Source organism: Triticum aestivum, chromosome 5B, assembly GCF_018294505.1.
Source record: "Triticum aestivum cultivar Chinese Spring chromosome 5B, IWGSC CS RefSeq v2.1, whole genome shotgun sequence".
Classification (NCBI taxonomy): domain Eukaryota; kingdom Viridiplantae; phylum Streptophyta; class Magnoliopsida; order Poales; family Poaceae; genus Triticum; species Triticum aestivum.
This window is the reverse complement of record NC_057807.1, coordinates 509,339,883-509,361,003: the sequence shown is the minus strand read 5'-3', so window position 1 is coordinate 509,361,003 and position 21,121 is coordinate 509,339,883.

The window sequence follows — 21,121 nt, the reverse complement described above, 5'->3', positions numbered from 1 at the left end:
TTTCAAGAAAAAGGCAAAGGGAAGAAGGGGAACTTCAAGAATAACGGCAAGCAAGTTGCTGCTCAAGTGAAGAAGCCCAATTTTGGACCTAAGCCTGAGACTAAGTGCTTCTACTGCAAAGGGACTGGTCATTGGAAGCGGAACTACCCCAAGTATTTGGCGGATAAGAAAGGATGACAAAGTAAACAAAGGTATATTTGATATACATGTTATTGATGTGTACTTTACTAGTGTTTATAGCAACCCCTCAGTATTTGATACTAGTTCAGTTGCTAAGATTAGTAACTCGAATCGGGAGTTGCAGAATGAACAGAGACTAGTTAAGGGTGAAGTGACGATGTGTGTTGGAAGTAGTTCCAATATTGATATGATCATCATCGCACACTCCCTATACTTTCGGGATTAGTGTTGAACCTAAATAAATGTTATTGGGCATTTGCGTTGAGCCTGAATATGATTTGATCATGTTTATTGCAATACGGTTATTCATTTAAAGTCAGAGAAGAATTGTTGTTCTGTTTACATGCATAAAACCTTCGATGGTCATACACCCAATGAAAATAGTTTGTTGGATCTCGATCGTAGTGATACACATATTCATAATATTAAAGCCAAAAGATGCAAAGTTAATAATGATAGTGCAACTTATTTGTGGCACTGCCGTTTAGGCCATATTGGTGTAAAGCGCATGAAGAAAATCCATGCTGATGGGGTTTTGGAATCACTTGATTATGAATCAGTTGATGCTTGTGAACCATGCCTCATGGGCAAGATGACTAAGACTCCGTTCTTCGGAACAATGGAGCGAGCAACACACTTGTTGGAAATAATACATACCGATGTATGCGGTCCAATGAGTGTTGAGGCTCACGGCGGGTATCATTGTTTTCTGACCTTCATAGATGATTTGAGCAGAAATGTGTATATCTACTTGATGAAACACAAGTCTGAAACACTTGAAAAGTTCAAAGATTTTCAGAGTGAAGGAGAGAATCATCGTAACAAAAATATAAAGTTTCTATGATCTGATCGTAGAGGCAAATATTTGAGTTACGAGTTTGGCCTTCAATTAAAACAATGTGGAATAGTTTCACAAACTCATGCCACCTGGAACACCACAGAATAATGGTGTGTCCGAACATCGTAACCGTACTTTATTAGATATGGTGCAATCTATGATGTCTCTTACCGATTTACCACTATCGTTTTGGGGTTATGCGTTAGTGACAGCTGCATCCGCGTTAAATAGGGCACCATCTAAATCCATTGAGACGACACCATATGAAATGTGGTTTGGCAAGAAACCAAAGTTGTCGTTTCGTAAAGTTTGGGGGTGCGATGCTTATGTGAAAAAGTTTCATCATGATAAGCTCAAACCCAAATCGGAGAAATGTGTCTTCATAGGATACCCAAAGGAGACAGTTGGGTACACCTTCTATCACAGATCCAAAGGCAAGACATTCGTTGCTAAGAATGGATCCTTTCTAGAGAAGGAGTTTCTCTCGAAAGAAGTGAGTGGGAGGAAAGTAGAACTTGATGAGGTAACTATACCTGCTCCCTTATTGGAAAGTTGTTCATCACAAAAATCTGTTCCTGTGACTCCTACACCAATTAGTGAGGAAGCTAATGATGATGATCATGTAACTTCAGATCAAGTTACTACCGAATCTCGTAGGTCAACCAGAGTGAGATCCGCACCAGAGTGGTACGGTAATCCTGTTCTGGAGGTCATGTTACTTGACCATGACAAACCTACGAACTATGAGGAAACGATGATGATCCCAGATTCTGCAAAATGGCTTGAGGCCTTGAAATCTAAGATGGGATCCATGTACGAGAACAAAGTGTGGACTTTGGTTGACTTGCCCGATGATCGGCAAGCCATAGAAAATAAATGGATCTTCAAGAGGAAGACGGACGCTGATAGTAGTGTTACTATCTAAAAAGCTAGACTTGTCGAAAAAGGTTTTGACAAAGTTCAAGGTGTTGACTATGATGAGATTTTCTCACTCGTAGCGACGCTTAAGTCTGTCCGAATCATGTTAGCAAATTGCCACATTTTATGAAATCTGGCAAATGGATGTCAAAACTACATTTCTTAATGGATTTCTTAAAGAAGAGTTGTATATGATGCAACCAGAAGGTTTTGTCGGTCCTAAAGGTGCTAACAAAAAGTGCAAGCTCCAACAATCGATCTATGGACTGGTGCAAGCATCTCGGAGTTGGAATATACGCTTTGATGAGTTGATCAAAGCATATAGTTTTATACAGACTTGCAGTGAAGCCTATATTTACAAGAAAGTGAGTGGGAGCACTACAACATTTCTGATAAATATATGTGAATGACATATTGTTGATCAGAAATAATGTAGAATTTTCTGGAAAGCATAAAGGAATATTTGAAAGGAGTTTTTCAAAGAAAGACCTTGGTGAAGCTGCTTACATATTGAGCATCAAGATCTATAGAGATAGATCAAGACGCTTGATAAGTTTTTTCAATGATCACATACCTTGACAATATTTTGAATTAGTTCAAAATGGAACAGTCAAAGAAAGAGTTCTTGCCCGTGCTATAAGGTGTGAAATTGAGTAAGGCTCAAAGCCCGACCATGGCAGAAGATAGAAAGAGAATGAAAGTTATTCCCAATGCCTCAGCCATAGGTTCTATAAAGTATGCCATGCTGTGTACCAGATCTATTGTATACCCTGCACTGAGTTTGGCAAGGGAGTACAATAGTGATCTAGGAGTATATCACTGGACAGCGGTCAAAATTATCCTTAGTGGAATAAGGATATGTTTCTCGATTATGGAGGTGACAAAAGGTTCGTCGTAAAGGGTTACGTCGATGGAAGTTTTGACACTGATCCAGATGACTCTAAGTCCCAATCTGGATACATATTGAAAGTGGGAGCAATTACCTAAAGTAGCTCCATGCAGAGCATTGTAGACATAGAAATTTGCAAAATACATATGGATCTGAATTTGGCAGACCCGTTGACTAAACTTCTCTCACAAGCAAACATGATCACACCTTAGTACTCTTTGGGTGTTAATCACATGGCGATGTGAACTAGATTGCTGACTCTAGTAAACCCTTTGAGTGTTGGCCACATGACGATGTGAACTATGGATATTAATGACATAGTGATGTGAACTATTGGTGTTAAATCGCATGGCGATGTGCACTAGATTATTGACTCTAGTACAAGTGGGAGACTGAAGGAAATATGCCCTAGAGGCAAAATAATAAAGTTGTTATTTATATTTCCTTATATCATGATAAATGTTTATTATTCATGCTAGAATTGTATTAACCGGAAACTTAGTACATGTGTGAATACATAGACAAACAAAGTGTCACTAGTATGCCTCTACTTGACTAGCTCATTGAATCAAAGATGGTTAAGTTTCCTAGCCATAGACATGAGTTATCATTTGATTAACGGGATCACATCATTAGAGAATGATGTGATTGAATTGACCCATTCCGTTAGGTTAGCACTTGATCGTTTAGTATGTTGCTATTGATTTCTTCATGACTTATACATGTTCCTATGACTATGAGATTATGCAACTCCCGTTTACCGGAGGAACACTTTTTGTGCTACCAAACGTCACAACGTAACTGGGTGATTATAAAGGTGCTCTATGATGTCTACTACACAACCTTATTCTTGTAGACGTTGTTGGGCCTGCAAGTGCACAGGTTTGTAGGACAGTAGCAAATTTCCCTCAAGTGGATGACCTAAGGTTTATCAATCCGTGGGAGGCGTAGGATGAAGATGGTCTCTCTCAAGCAACCCTGCAACCAAATAACAAAGAGTCTCTTGTGTCCCCAACACACCCAATACAATGGTAAATTGTATTGGTGCACTAGTTCGGCGAAGAGATGGTGATACAAGTGCAATATGGATGGTAGATAAAGGTATTTGTAATCTGAAATTATAAAAACAGAAAGGTAACTAATGATAAAAGTGAGCGTAAACGGTATTGCAATGATAGGAAACAAGGCCTAAGGTTCATACTTTCACTAGTGCAAGTTCTCTCAACAATAATAACATAGATAGATCATATAACAATCCCTCAACATGCAACAAAGAGTCACTCCAAATCCACTAATAGCAGAGAACAAACGAAGAGATTATGGTAGGGTATGAAACCACCTCAAAGTTATCCTTTCTGTTCTATCTATTCAAGAGTTCGTAGTAAAATAACATGAAGCTATTCTTTCCGCTCAATCTATCATAGAGTTCATACTAAAATAACACCTTAAGACACAAATCAACCAAAACCCTAATGTCACCTAGATACTCCATTGTCACCTCAAGTATCCATGGGCATGATTATATGATAAGCATCACACAATCTCGGATTCATCTATTCAACCAACACAAAGTACTTCGAAGCTTGCCCCAAAGTTTCTACCGGAGAGTCAAGACGAAAACGTGTGCCAACCCCTATGCATAGGTTCATGGGCGGAACCCGCAAGTTGATCACCAAAACATACATGAAGTGGCACATGATATCCCATTATCACCACAGATAAGCACGGCAATACATACATCAAGTGTTCTCAAATCCTTAAAGACTCAATCCGATAAGATAACTTCAAAGGGAAAACTCAGTCCATTACAAGAGAGTAGAGGGGGAGAAACATCATAAGATCCAACTATAATAGCAAAGCTCGCGATACATCAAGATCGTGCCATAGAGAGAACACGAGAGAGAGAGAGAGATCAAACACATAACTACTGGTACATACCCTCAACCCCGAGGGTGAACTACTCCCTCCTCGTCATGCAGAGCGCCGGGATGATGAAGATGGCCACCGATGATGGGTTGCCCCTCTGGCAGGGTGCCGGAACGGGCTCCCGAGAGGTTTTTGGTGGCTACAGAGGCTTGCGGCGGCGGAACTCCCGATCTATCTTCTCCCTTGGTGTTTTTAGGGTACATGGGTTTATATAGGCGAAAGAAGTCGGTCGGGGGGTGCTCAAGGGGCCCATGAGACAGTGGGTGCGCCCAGGGGGGTGGGGGCGCCCTCCTATCTCCTGGCCTCCTCGAGGATCTTCTCACGTGAACTCGAAGTCTCCCGAGTCATATTCTTCCAAAAAAATCACGCTGTCGAAGGTTTCATTCCGTTTGGACTCCATTTGATATTCCTTTTCTTCGAAATACTGAAACAGGCAATAAAACAACAATATGGGATGGGCTTCCTGTTAATAGGTTAGTCCCAAAAGTAATATAAAAGTGTATAATAAAGCCCGTAATTATTCAAAACAGATAATAAAATGGCATGAATGCTTCATAAATTATAGATACGTTGGAGACGTATCAGCATCCCCAAGCTTAATTCCTACTCGTCCTCGAGTAGGTAAATGATAAAGAAAGAATTTATGAAGTGTGAATGCTAGTAGGTGCACAAGTTTGATCAATGATAATTTCAATCACCTTTACTAGCATCATTATATGTCATAACAGTAGTTCATCTCATAAAACTTTTCATGATCAAGTAACAAGCTATTCACATGTTAAAGCATAGACCATAAACTTTCTTGAAAACTAGCAAACTTCATTCTTAGTCATTAAACAATTGCAATTCATCCTATTTTCAGGAAGGGTCTATGTCAGAGCTTTGATTTAGCAAACTTCACATACTCAACTATCATATAGTCTTCTACAACTGCTAACACTCACGCAATACTTGTGGTTATGAAGTTTTAATCAGACATAGAGAAAGATAGGGGCTTATAATGTTGCCTCCAAACGTATTCACCTTTGGGTGATGTCAACAATATTAGTTCATGCTAACGTACATCCAATTGGATATATATATCAGGATCACCCTAACACAAAGTGCTTGCCAAAGGATAAAATGAAAAAGGTAAAGGTGAAGATCACCTTGACTCTTGCATAAAGTAAAAGACATAAGGTAAAATATAGGCCCTTCGCAGAGGGAAGCAGAGGTTGTCATGCGCTTTTAGGGTTGGATACACAAAATCTTAATGCGAAAGAACGTCACTTTATATTGCCACTTGTATATGGACCTTTATTATGCAGTCCGTCGCTTTTATTGCTTACATAACAAGATCATACAAAGCTTATTTTCTCCTCACTAATAAGTCATGCATATTTAGAGAGCAATTTTTATTGTTTGCACCGATGACAACTTACTTGAAGGATCTTACTCAATCCATAGGTAGGTATGGTGGACTCTCATGGCAAAACTGGGTTTAAGGATATTTGGAAGCACCAGTAGTATCTCTACTTGGTGCAAGGAATTTGGCTAGCATGAGGGGGAAAGGCAAGCTCAACATGTTTGAATGATCCATGACAATATACTTTAACTGAGATGTGAGAAAACATAACCCATTACGTTGTCTTCCTTGTCCAACATCAACTCTTTAGCATGTCATACTTAATGAGTGCTCACAATTATAAAAGATGTCTAGGATAGTATATTTGTATGTGAAATCTCTCTTCCTTCAATATTCTTTCATGAATTGTTCAAATGACCAATACAATGCTTGCTAACCTTCAATAAATTTATAACCTCTACTTCTTAGATGTGAAGTCATTACTCCCCATGGAATAAGCAAATAAAACATATATAACTTCAGATTTATGACATTCAACTCATTCAACCATTTACTCATAGGATATAAGTGAAGCACAAGAGTAAATGACAAACTACTCCAAAAAGATATAAGTGAAGATCAATGAGTAGCTAAATAATTATGCAACTATCCAAAGATTCTCTCTCATTTAAGAATTTCAGATCTTGGTATTTTATTCAAACAGCAAGCAAAGCAAAATAAAATGACATTGAAAGGATAGCACACTCATGTGAAGAAACAAAAACTTAGGCTCAACTGATACTAACCGATAGTTGTTGAAGAAGAAAGGTGGGATGCCTAACAGGGCATCCCCAAGCTTAGATGCTTGAGACTTCTTGAAATATTATATTGGGGTGCCTTGGGCATCCCCAAGCTTGAGCTTAGTATAAACCAATGCAAAACCATATCACTGTAACAAATTACTAACATTATTATTCAACATTGCAAGTAAATGTGTCTGCATATTTAATACTCCTATCCTCAAATAGAATCATTAAACAAGCAAACATATGCAAACAATGCAAACATAACAACAATCTGCCAAAACAGTATAGTCTGTAAAGAATGCAAGATTCATCATACTTCACTAACTGAAAAAATTATAAGAAAAATACTACTATGTATAAGATTTATCATATCTCATTATGCAAAAAGATTCAACATTATATCACTCTCTGACTTTTCTAGGGAATTTTTGCAACAGCGGTTAGCTTTCTGTTTTCAAACAGCAACATGTATACTAGCAAAATAAGCATGGTAACGGCTATCCTTGACATTTTTATTGAAAATAAAGATGCAAAAAATTATTCTAAATAACAGCAAGCAAATACTAATAAAATAAAATGATGCTCCAAGCAAAACACATATCATGTGGCGAATAAAAATATAGCTCCAAGTAAAGTTACCGATGAACGAAGACGAAAGAGGGGATGCCATCCGGGGCATCCCCAAGCTTAGTTGCTTGGTTGTCCTTGAATATTACCTTGGGGTGCCTTGGGCATCCCCAATCTTAGGCTCTTTACACTCCTTATTCCATAGTCCATCAAATCTTTACCCAAAACTTGAAAACTTCAACCACACAAAACTCAAAACAAAACTCGTAAGCTCCGCTAGTATAAGAAAATAAAACCACCACTTAGGTACTGTTGTGAACTCATTCTAAATTCATATTGGTGTTAAACCTACTGTATTCCAACTTCTCTATGGTTCATACCCTCCGATACTACTCATAGATTCATCAAAATAAGCAAACAACACATAGAAAACAGAATCTGTCAAAAACAGAACAGTCTGTAGTAATCTGTATCAAACGTATACTTCTGGAACTCCAAAAATTATGAAATAAATTTGTGGACCTGAGGAATTTGTCTATTAATCATCTGCAAAAAGAATCAACCTAAAAGCACTTTCAGTAAAAAATGTCAGCTATTCTCGTGAGCGCAAAGTTTCTGTTTTTTACAGCAAGATCATAAAGACTTCACCCAAGTCTTCCCAAAGGTTCTACTTGGCACTTTATTGAAACAAAAGCTATAAAACATGGTTACTACAGTAGCATAATCATGTGGACACACAAAAAAAGTAAGGGTAAATATTGGGTTGTCTCCCAACAAGCGCTTTTCTTTAATGCCTTTTTAGCTAGGCATGATGATGACAATGATGCTCACATAAAAGATAAGAATTGAAACATAATGGGAGCATCATGAAGCATATGACTAGCACATTTAAGTCCAACCCACTTCCTATGCATAGGGATTTAGCAAACAACTTATGGGAACAATAATCAACTAGCATAGGAAGGCAAAACAAGCATAACTTCAAAATTTTAAGCACATAGAGAGGAAACTTGACATTATTGCAATTCCTACAAGCTATGTTCCTCTCTCGTAATAATTTTCAATAGCATCATGAATGAATTCAACAATATAACCAGCACATAAAGCATTCTTTTCATGATCTACAAGCATAGAAAATTTATTACTCTCCACATAAGCAAAATTCTTCTCATGAATAGTAGTGGGAGCAAACTCAACAAAATAATTATCATGTGAGGCATAATCCAATTGAAAACTAAAATCATGATGACAAGTTCCATGGTTATCATTATTCCTAATAGCATACAAGTCATCACAATAATCATCATAGATAGCAACTTTGTTCTCATAATCAATTGGAACCTCTTCCGAAATAATGGAATCATCACTAAATAAAGTTGACACTCTTCCAAATCCACCTTCATCAATATAACCATCATAAATAGGAGGCATGATTTCATCATAATAAATTTGCTCATCAAATCTTGGGGGACAAAAAATATCATCTTCATCAAACATAGCATCCCCAAGCTTGTGGCTTTGCATATCATTAGCATCATGGATATTCAAGGAATTCATACTAACAACATTGATCATGCTCATCATACAAAGATCTAGTACCAAACATTTTAATGCATTCTTCTTCTAGCACTTGAGCACAATTTTCCTTTTCACCATACTTACAAAAGATATTAAAAAGATGAAGCGTATGAGATAAACTCAATTCCATTTTTTTGTAGTTTTCTTTTATAGACTAAAATAGTGATAAAACAAGAAACAAAAAGATTCGATCGCAAGATCTAAAGATATACCTTCAAGCACTCACCTCCCAGGCAACGACGCTAGAAAAGAGCTTAGTTGACGGGGTGTGAGTACCGCTTACCTAGCCTCCCCGGCAACAGCGCCAGAAAAGAGCTTGATGTCTACTACACAACCTTCTTCTTGTAGACGTTGTTGGGCCTGCAAGTGCACATGTTTGTAGGACAGTAGCAAATTTCCCTCAAGTGGATGACCTAAGGTTTATCAATCCGTGGGAGGCGTAGGATGAAGATGGTCTCTCTCAAGCAACCCTGCAACCAAATAACAAAGAGTCTGTTGTGTCCCCAACACACCAAATACAATGGTAAGTTGTATAGGTGCACTAGTTCGGCGAAGAGATGGTGATACAAGTGCAATATGGATGGTAGATAAAGGTATTTGTAATCTGAAATTATAAAAACAGCAAGGTAACTAATGATAAAAGTGAGCGTAAACGGTATTGCAATGATAGGAAACAAGGCCTAAGGTTCATACTTTCACTAGTGCAAGTTCTCTCAACAATAATAACATAGATAGATCATATAACAATCCCTCAACATGCAACAAAGAGTCACTCCAAAGCCACTAATAGCGGAGAACAAACAAAGAGATTATGGTAGGGTATGAAACCACCTCAAAGTTATCCTTTCTGTTCTATCTATTCAAGAGTTCGTAGTAAAATAACATGAAACTATTCTTTCCGCTCAATCTATCATAGAGTTCATACTAGAATAACACCTTAAGACACAAATCAACCAAAACCCTAATGTCACCTAGATACTCCATTGTCACCTCAAGTATCCGTGGGCATGATTATATGATAAGCATCACACAATCTCAGATTCATCTATTCAACCAACACAAAGTACTTCGAAGAGTGCCCCAAAGTTTCTACCGGAGAGTCAAGATGAAAACATGTGCCAACCCCTATGCATAGGTTCATGGGCGGAACCCGCAAGTTGGCCACCAAAACATACATCAAGTGGAACATGATATCCCATTGTCACCACAGATAAGCACGGCAAGACATACATCAAGTGTTCTCAAATCTTTAAAGACTCAATCCGATAAGATAACTTCAAAGGGAAAACTCAATCCATTACAAGAGAGTAGAGGGGGAAAACATCATAAGATCCAACTATAATAGCAAAGCTCGCGATACATCAAGATCGTGCCATAGAGAGAACACGAGAGAGAGAGAGAGATCAAACACATAGCTACTGGTACATACCCTCAACCCTGAGGGTGAACTACTCCCTCCTTGTCATGGAGAGCACCGGGATGATGAAGATGGCCACCGGTGATGGGTTCCCCCTCCGGCAGGGTGCCGGAACAGACTCCCGAGAGATTTTTGGTGGCTACAGAGGCTTGCGGCGGCGGAACTCCCGATCTATCTTCTCCCTTGGTGTTTTTAGGGTACGTGGGTTTATATAGGCGAAAGAAGTCGGTCGGGGGGTGCTCGAGGGGCCCACGAGACAGGGGGCACGCCCAGGGGGTGGGCGCGCCCTCCTATCTCCTGGCCTCCTTGAGGATCTTCTGACGTGAACTCCAAGTCTCCCGGATCATATTCTTCCAAAAAAATCTTGGTGCCGAAGGTTTCATTCCGTTTGGACTCCGTTTGATATTCCTTTTCTTTGAAATACCGAAACAGGCAATAAAAAAACAATATGGGTTGGGCCTTCGGTTAATAGGTTAGTCCCAAAAGTAATAAAAAGTGTATAATAAAGCCCGTAATCATTCAAAACAGATAATAAAATAGCATGAATGCTTCATAAATTATAGATACGTTGGAGACGTATCACTCTACAGGTGTCTCCGAAGGTACTTGTTGAGTTGGCGTATTTCGAGATTAGGATTTATCACTCCGATTGTCAGAGAGGTATCTCTGGGCCCTCTCGATAATGCACATCACTATAAGCCTTGCAAGCAATGTGACTAAATGAGTTAGTTGCGGGATGATGCATTACATAACGAGTAAAGAGACTTGCTAGTAACGAGATTGAACTAGGTATTGACATACCGATGATCGAATCTCGGGCAAGTAACATACCAATGACAAAGGGAACAACGTATGTTGTTATGCGGTTTGACCAATAAAGATCTTCGTAGAATATGTAGGAGCCAATATGAGCATCCAGGTTCCGCTATTGGTTATTAACCGGAGACGTGTCTCGGTCATGTCTACATAGTTCTCGAACCCGTAGGGTCCGCACGTTTAATGTTCGGTGATGATTTGTACTATGAGTTTATGTGTTTTGATGTACTGAAGGTAGTTTGGAGTCCCGGATGAGATCAGGGACATGCCGAGGAGTCTCGAAATGGTCAAGACATAAAGATCGATATATTGGACGACTATATTCGGACATCGGAAAGGTTCCGAGTGATTCAGGTATTTTTCGGAGTACCGGAGAGTTACGAGAATTCGTATTGGGCCTTAATGGGCCATATGGGAAAGGAGAGTGTCGGTGTCAAAACCGGCCGATCTCGGGTTGGGGGTCCCGAACTGTGCGTCTAAGGCTAATGGTAACAGGAGACTCGGGACACGATGTTTTACCCAGGTTCGGGCCCTCTCGATGGAGGTAATACCATACTTCCTGCTTGATTGATCTTGATGATATGAGTATTACAAGAGTTGATCTACCACGAGATCATAGAGGCTAAACCCTAGAAGCTAGCCTATGGTATGATTGTTGTTCTTGTCCCACAGACTAAACCCTCCGGTTTATATAGACACCGGAGGGGGCTAGGGTTACACAGAGTCGGTTACAGAGAAGGAGATCTACACCCGAATCGCCAAGCTTGCCTTCCACGCAAAGGAGAGTCCCATCCGGACACGGGACAAAGTCTTCAATCTTGAATCTTCATAGTCCAATAGTCCGGCCAAAGTACATAGTTTGACTGTCTGGATACCCCCTTATCCAGGACTCCCTCAGTAGCCCCCAAACCAGGCTTCAATGACGATGTGTCCAGCGCACAGATTGTCTTTGGCATTGCAAGGCGGGTTCTTCTCCAAACCCAGAGTACCTGTCGTGTCGAACAGTGTCTGGCCTCCCATTAATGTCGTACTCTTCAGCTTCTGTGCTTCAATAATGGCTATCTCCACGTGTCAAGTAAATACGAGAAGTCAGGGCATTTTTACATTTTCCACCCTGACCCTGTAAGCCAACCGTCTATTTGAAGAGATGGGTATCCTTAGATCCAAATCACACCATCTTCTTCCCATCAAGCATTTCAACAGAGCGTGCACGGGAAAAGCCACTCCATCATGGCTGGCCGCCGAAGCTCCTCCTCTCGCACCCTTCGCTCTAAGCCAAGTGATTGGGAAAAGTGTTTTGTCCCTCATAGCCGATTAGTGGAGTTGTAGACCCAGGGGTTCCTCCCACCTGCATACATGGTCCCCGTCCGAGCCGGGCTAGCCACCTATAATGGCGGGGAGCAGGCGGAGAACTTTCTGAACCCATCTAGAGGGGAGCGGATATGCCTTGTCCCTTATTTGCTGAGAGGGCTTGGGTTTCCAATCCACCCATTCCTCTGCGGGCTCCTAGAGTTCTACAGTCTCCAGCTGCACAACTTCACCCTTGCCTCCATACTGCACATCGCAGGGTATGTTGCCTTCTGCGAGCTTCCTAGGCTGCGAAGCTCATTTTGAGTTATGGAAGAGGCTATTCTGCCTCGTCCCTTGCAATCAGAAGGGATCTATATATCAAGTGGGCGGAGCCGAAATATGGCGCATCGCCCAGGCCGGATACATGTCCGGCACTCAGAAGAAGGCATCCGAAGACTGGCCCTCAGAGTGGTTTTATGTGGATGATGTTTCCCTTCCGGACCCAGTCCGGACGGGCCTTCTCGAGTTTACCAATGCCCCGCTGAAGAAACCTCAAAACTAGCGCCCGCAGAGCCCCCGGGAGGAAGACGATAGAGAGGTCCTCTATCTGATGGGCAGGATAAAAATTCTGGCCAATCAGGATTGACAATGATAGAGGTTATGTCAATATGCATAATGCGGGGGGTGAAGCCACTTCAATATCGTGGGAAACCCATGTGGCACTTCAACGGAGAAGACGACGCCACCCGCTGCGGCCGTAAAGGTCCGGACTCCGCCACCACGCTGGCGAAAATATTGTCCGATTTGTACAAAGGGGAAGAAGAGGAGTTCCTCCGCATTAAGCTGCAAGATGGATTTTCCATGTACAACCCCCCAAGATGGGTAAGCTGTCATTCCTTACTCGACTCTATTCATACCTGTGTCCTTTGTCACCAATCATTTATCTTGCTATTTTCAAAGCAGGAACTGAGAAGGGCCGTGGAAGAGTTCAACAGCCCACCTCCGTAGCCAGAGGATCCTGGCTGGGCTCTCGACCCCGGGCTTAAAGAAGATCCTGATATATCTGTGGAGCTTGTAGACGAGACATTTTATCAAGCAAGCCGCGACAACGCTTTAGTGGCCATCCTTGCTGATTATCCCGGGCTGCTCCCGGTGTCGAACGTAAGTAAAGCCGGAACCCTAAATTCCAAATTATGTTGAGCCTTAAGCGCACATGTTATATTTTTGCAGAAACGGCTATCAGGACGCCATGCCGAGCCCACGGGGGCTCATCAGCAAAGGGCATCCGGCCGGGCAGGCGTAAGAGGAAGGCGGTTAGAACTGAGACGCCAGGGCAGAGGTACAAATTGGACTTTGCTCTGTGATTATGTTTGTCGAAATGTGACAGCTTGCATCACGTCCTGGCAGGAAAAACATCCGCCGGACTACATCTGGATCCCCTGCCGGCCACGCCTCAAGCAGCAAAATTCCTGAAGCGGACTCATGGGTGGAGGTTGATGTGGGGGCAACGCCGAGTTGCCCTCCCACAGAGGATGCAGACAGGCTTTCCGCTTCAAACTCCGAAGTGAGGAGTGCCATGAATCACCAGCGCGGATGGGCCATACTCCGCAATGGTATTTTCTCCGAGGAGGCTTTCAATGCCTTCAACTCCGGAGACGCATATATTCGCGCCGCTCAAGATGGACTTGCCAGAGCAACGGACCAATATGCGAAGGATATACGAGTAAGAAAATCTGATAAGTATGTGTAGTAGTAGCCCCTGAGACTTGAAAAAGTTGGCACAACTGATTTAAGGATCATTGTATGCATAGGTTCTTATAGAGAAGAATACCCATTTATCTCAAGAACTGGAGGAATGTAAGACCTAGCTGAAGGCCGCTGTTGTCGGACAAGAGGAATCAAAAAGGGCCTCTTCTGGTAAGACTAACCTTGTACCAGTTAATTATTCGGCGTGGTTTATAAATCTAACAAGAGATGCTGCAGACAATCCCGGGGAGAATCCAAAGATTGTGGAAGATAATGAGCCACATCTGCGAAGTTAGCTAAAGGCGGGCGAGCGTGTGCTGACGAAGGCTATTCGAGAGAGAAATAATCTCCAAGATGCTAATATCCGGCTGAGCGTTGAATTAAAAGATGTTCGGGCTCAGCTTGCTGACTCCGTGAAGGAGAACAGGAGGCTTCGACGCCACATTTATAGTAAGTGCTTAAACAAACTGTAGTGTAGTTCGGCGAGGAAGCGTGTTGACAAAGTTATGTCTGTAGGTATGCTGACGGGCCGTCCTGAAGAGGAGATGCCCGGATCCGCAGGCGATATGTTGCAAGATCTTTCACAACTGCACGAACGAGCGCGGTAGGTGATGCAGGGTATTGCCCAGGCCTTGTGGCCATCCGCTTCCCTGCCCGGAGGCATGAGCGAGCTTGTGGAGATGCTCAAAGGAGCACGGCGGCGCTTCCGATTATGGAAGATATCAGCCTACCGACAAGGTGCGAGGGAAGCCTGGGCCATGGTGAAGACGCAATACGCCAAGGCTGACCCGAACCATATGGCCGAAGTCGGCCCAGTGGGGGCAGACGTGCAAGAGATACATGTAAGGCTGGTATATGACCAAGTAGCGTTAGCAGCAAAGTATTCCCGACATGATTGTAAGCTAGACAACCTGTTGGATGGTATAGAGGAAGAATATAGCAAATCTAAGTGACTATGTAATTTAAATGGACCTATGTAGTCCCTAGCCGGATTGAAAATCATTTGTCATGGTGGACCTTTTCGCTTCAGCCCCCGGACCCGATAGTCCGGAGTGTATCCGAATACCCGCACAATTATGAAAAACCGGGGTATGCATGGAAACCAGGCGTAGGGGTCATAAGTGCTTGAACAGACAAGTACCCAACTAGTTATGTTATATTACATGGATAGTAAGAAACATCTTCCAGAGAGAATAGTTCAGTTAGGGGTTCCTTTCTCTGGGTGCGCATGCATCGATGTGCATGTCCAAACTGCAAACAGAAGTGCAGGAAACAAACCATCTGGGGATTCACATTGTAATAAACGAAAACATCTTTTGTTCAGTGACCGAATATTCCCTTAAGAATGCTAGCTTTCGGCTTCACCCAGTCTGAGGTACACATCCGGCTGAACCGGTAGTAACAATCGTAGAGGTGCTCCCCTTATGCCCTAGCCGAATTAACGGGAATGTAGGGTATAAACACAAGATCCAGGCAACCCAGCATGGCCACAACTTAAGTCATATCGATGCATATAATGGTGAAAAAAGGCACATATGGAAAGAAAACGGATATGTGGCCGGCAGGGAGCCATTAGAGTGGTTATATTTAGCTTCCGTATAGGAAGCCCCCAGGTATAGTGTGCATGCATAGTGCGGCCGGAGCAATCGAAGCATCCGTACAGTTTTGTAAGGCTGTGTATGGAAAGGAAAATAAGACGAGAAAGGAAGGAAGAGAACATAATTGAAGAGGCGGAGGTGAGGAGACGAACCTTGAGTTTGGCACTAGGCATTGAATCTTTGGAGTCTGGCCGCGTTCCATGGGTTCGGCTCGAGTCTGTTATCATATGCATTGCGCAGACGGTATGCTCATCCGGTGAGAACTTTATCAGTGATGAAGGGACCCTCCCACTTGGGTTTGAGCTTGTCCTTCTTCTTCTCGAGGAGGCGTAGAACTAGTTCGCCAATGTTATAAATTTAGGCCCGTACTTCTCTGCTTTGATACCTTCGAGCCTATTGCTGATAGAATGCGGAACGGGCTTTTGCTACATCACGCTCCTCCTCCAGAGCATCTAAGTTGTCATGCCAATCTAGCTCGGCTTCCTTCTCTTCATACATGCGCACGAGAGGTGAGTCATGGATTAAGTCATAGGGTAGCACTGCTTCTGCGCCGTACACCATAAAAAATGGTGTGTATCCGGTGGTACAATTCGGCGTGGTCCGCAGCCTCCAGAGTACGGAGTCGAGCTCCTCGACCCAATGCATGTCTGATTCTTTCAAGGATCGCACTAGTCTGGGTTTGATGCCGCTCATGATGAGACCATTTGCACGTTCGACTTGACCGTTTGTTTGGGGGTGATAGACAGAGGCGTAATCGAGCTTAATGCCATGTGCCGCACCAAGTTTTCACCTCGTCGGCTGTGAAATTTGAGCCATTGTCAGTGATGCTGCTGTGGGGGACACCGTAATGGTGTACGACCTCTGATATGAAGTCTATCACTGGTCTGGATTCGACCGTTTTAACTGGTTTGGCTTCTATCCATTTGGTGAACTTGTCCACCATGACCAATAAGTATTTTTCTTATGGCTTCCCCCTTTGAGAGGTCCGATCATACCCAGCCCCCAGACCGCGAAGGGCCAAGTTATGGGGATTGTTTGGAGAGCGGTAGGGGGCATATGGCTCTGATTGGCGAAGAGTTGGCAACCAACGCAATGTTGGACAAGGTACTGTGCATCTGCTCGGGCTATTGGCCAGTAAAAACCTGTACGGAAGGCCTTGCTTACAAGTGCCTAAGCTGCAGCATGGTGCTCGCCGAGTCCGGAATGGATTTCGAATAAGAGCTGCCGCCCTTCCTCTTCGGAGATGCATCTTTGGAGCACTCCGGTAGTACTTTTCTTGTAGAGCTCTCCTTCATGGACTTTGTAGGCCTTAGAGCGTCGCATAATACAACGTGCCTCATTTTGGTCCTCAGGGAGCTCTTGCCTATTTAGGTAGGCTAGGAAGGGCTCAGTCCACAGGGCGATGACAGCCATGATTTCATGGGCCGAAGGTGTTATTTCGGTGGTAGAGCCTCCGATTACGTCAGATGGTTTGGAATCTGGATTGTATGCGGAGCTGGACTAATATTGCCGGACTCCCCTTCCCATACCACAGATGGCTTGAACAACCTTTCCAAGAATATATTAGGTGGGACAGGGTCGCGTTTAGCGCCGATGTGGGCGAGGACATCTGCCGCTTGATTATTTTCTCTGACCACATGGTGGAATTCGAGCCCCTCGAACCGAGCTGACATCTTGAGGACGGCATCACGATAAGCCGCCATTTTCGGATCTTTGGCGTCGAAGTCTCCATTTATCTGAGATATTGCAAGGTTCGAGTCCCCGCGCACTTCGAGGCGTTGGATGCCCATGGAGACTGCCATCCGAAGACCATGCAACAGAGCCTCGTATTTGGCTGCATTGTTGGAGTCTGCGTATAGTATTTGGAGTACGTATTGAGCCGTCAAAGTGCATGATCCAATTGGAGTACGCGCCGTACTCTTTAGGGAGTTCAGCTTCTGTCCATTCGGCGACAAAGTCAGCCAGAACTTGCGACTTAATGGCCCTCCGTGGTTTGTATGTTATGTCGAACGGAAGGAGCTCAATAGCCCATTTAGCAATTCGGCCCGTTGCGTCGCGGTTGTTTATTATATCGTTGAGTGGTACTTCGGAGGCCACCGTAATTGAACACACTTGAAAGTAGTGTTGTAGCTTCCGGGATGCCATGAAGACCGTGTACGCTATCTTTTGATAGTGTGGGTACTGTGATTTGCATGGAGTGAGGATAGTGGACACATAATATACCGGCTTTTGGAGCGGGAACTTGTATCGGTCTGCTTCTCGCTCGACGACGAGCACTGCGCTCACAACTTGATGTGTTACGGCTATGTATAATAGCATGGGTTCGCCAGTATTTGGCGCGGTCAGGACTGGATTGGTGGCCAAGAGTGCTTTTATTTCTTCCAGTCCTACCGTGGCCGCATCCGTCCACTCGAAGTGTTCGGTGCATCGAAGAAGGCGATAAAGAGGTAGTGCCTTTTCTCCTAATCGGGAGATAAAGAGGCTTAAGGCAGCCACGCATCCAGTTAGTTTCTAGATCTGCTTGAGGTTTGTTGGGATAGCCAACTGTGATAGAGCTCGGATTTTTGCCGGATTTGCTTCAATTCCCCTATTAGAAATGATGAAGCCGAGCAATTTCCCGGAGGGTACACCGAAGACACATTTCTCCGGGTTGAGCTTGATGTCGTATGTTCGAAGGTTGTCGAACGTGAGCCTCAAGTCATCTATTAAAGTTTCAACGTGTCTTGTCTTAATGACCACGTCGTCTACGTAATCCTCTACTGTTTTTGCCGATTTGTTTTTCCAGGCATGTCTGAATCATGCGTTGATAGGTTGCGCCGGCATTTTTGAGCCCGAAAGGCATGGTATTGAAACAGAAGGGTCCGTATGGCGTAATGAAGGCCGTTGCGGCTTGGTCAGACTCTGCCATCTTGATCTGATGGTATTCGGAGTATGCGTCGAGGAAACACAATAAGTCGTGTCCTGCAGTGGCATCAATGATTTGATCAATGCGGGGGAGGAGGAAGGGATCCTTGGGGCAAGCCTTATTGAGGAAATCGACACATAGGCGCCAGGATTTGTCCTTCTTTGGTACCATTACCAGGTTTGCTAGCGAATCCGGATGTTTTATGTCTCTGATGAATCCGGCCTCGACTAGCTTGGCTAGCTCTTCTCCCATGGCTTGCCGCTTGGGCTCTGAGAAGAGCCTAAGAGTCTGCTTGACTGGCTTGTATCCTTTCAGAATATTGAGGCTGTGTTCGGCCAACCTACATGGGATGCCCGGCATATCTGAAGGATGCCAGGCGAAAATATCCCAATTCTCCCGCAGGAAATCTCACAGTGCGGCGTCTATTGTGGGGTTCAATTGATCGGCGTTTATTGTTGCCACATGGCAAACTTCGGCGAGACTGCATTGAGCTCGCTTGCGCTTATTATTTGAGGCGAAAGTCTCGAAGACTGTCAAGACCATATTGTTATTTCCGGCGGGATGTTGTTCTGCTGTATGGTTTATGAGGAGATCCTCGCCGCTCTTCGCTACCTGCCGGAGTATCCAACATGCTCTAAGGCTGTGAGTTGGCGTGGCATCCGGTGTGTTGTGAAGTTTGCAAGGCCCATTGAGCCATTCCTCCAATGCGATTCCACGCCTTGTATCAGGCTTTGGTTTTTTTGTAATTGAATCGGGTAACTTATGAGAGTTTGCCCTTTTTGTTCGGACGAAGGGTTTACTGAGAGCCGGATTGTCCCAGAAGTTTGTTTGGGTTTTCCAAGCGCTGTCAATTGCGCAGTATTTCTAGACTATGGCCGCTAAGTCAGCGAAGTGTACTATGTCACGACGACTTATAGCATTGAGGATCCCTTTGTCCGTGCAATTTTTGCAAAAGAGGGAGATCGCGTCTTCCTCGCGATAGTCCTTGACCCTGTTTATCACAAGGAGGAATCTGGCCCAGTAATGATGTACTGTCTCTTGGGGCTCTTGTCTGATATGCGAAAGATTGAATAAATCTGGGTGGGTGGGTGGCTTTGAATTCGAATCCTGACCCAATCCAAGACCCAGGGGCCAAGAAGCTTCCGAGTTTAACAGCTCGGGCTCCGGGATGTCGCCCAATTTCTTCAGCCCGCCGCCCGACTCTAAGTTCGGGGTTTGGGCCATGTCCTCCAGCGAGCGGGTGTCCGGCTCAGAGAGCTCAGAAATCCAGACATAGTTCGTCCTAAAAATAGAGGGCGAATTTGTATGATGCTCTTCCACTACCGCTATCTCATGGGTGACCGGCGGAGAGTAAATCTCCCTTTGGTCGGGTTTAAGCCCGATCCGGTCATAGTCCATAGCGACGCCCAGGGCAGCGATGCAATCCAAGAGCTCATTAAGGGAGGAGAGCTCCATCGGGTCCATCTGTTCGGCGAATTCCGAATCGACGTGGAGCCTATTTTTGATGACCTCAAAAGTCATCGTCGGCGCGACAGCCGATCAGGCGGTCATGACGAAGCCGCTCAGCCAGAAAGTTTGGTCTAGGGCCAGGGCTCCCCCAGAGGTGATGTTATCCTTGACAACGAGACGAGCCATCAAGCCTTATCACGACGACATACTGGAACTCTCAATGAAAGCACCAATGTCGGTGTCAAAACCGGCAGATCTCGGGTAGGGGGTCCCGAACTGTGCGTCTAAGGCTATAATGGTAACAGGAGACTGGGGACACGATGTTTTACCCAGGTTCGGGCCCTCTCGAGGGAGGTAATACCCTACTTCCTGCTTGATTGATCTTGATGATATGAGTACTACAAGAGTTGATCTACCATGAGATCGTAGAGGCTAAACCCTAGAAGCTAGCCTATGGTATGATTGTTGTCCTTGTCCCACGGACTAAACCCTCTGGTTTATATAGACACTAGAGGGGGCTAGGGTTACATAGAGTCAGTTACAGAGAAGGAGATCTACACCCGAATCGCCAAGCTTGTCTTCCACGCAAAGGAGAGTCCCATCCAGACATGGGACGAAGTCTTCAATCTTGTATCTTCATAGTCCAATAGTCCGGCCAAAGTACATAGTTTGGCTGTCCGGATACCCCCTTATCCAGGACTCCCTCAGAGAGAAAGGCCTCAAAGGGTGGCCCCACCCCTTCCCATGGACTGGTCCAAATTGGACTAGGGAGGGGGGGCGCCCCTTCCTTCCTTCTCCTTCTCCCTTCCCTTTTTCCTATTCCATGTGGGAGGTGGAATCCTACTAGGACTAGGGAGTCCTAGTAGGACTCCAC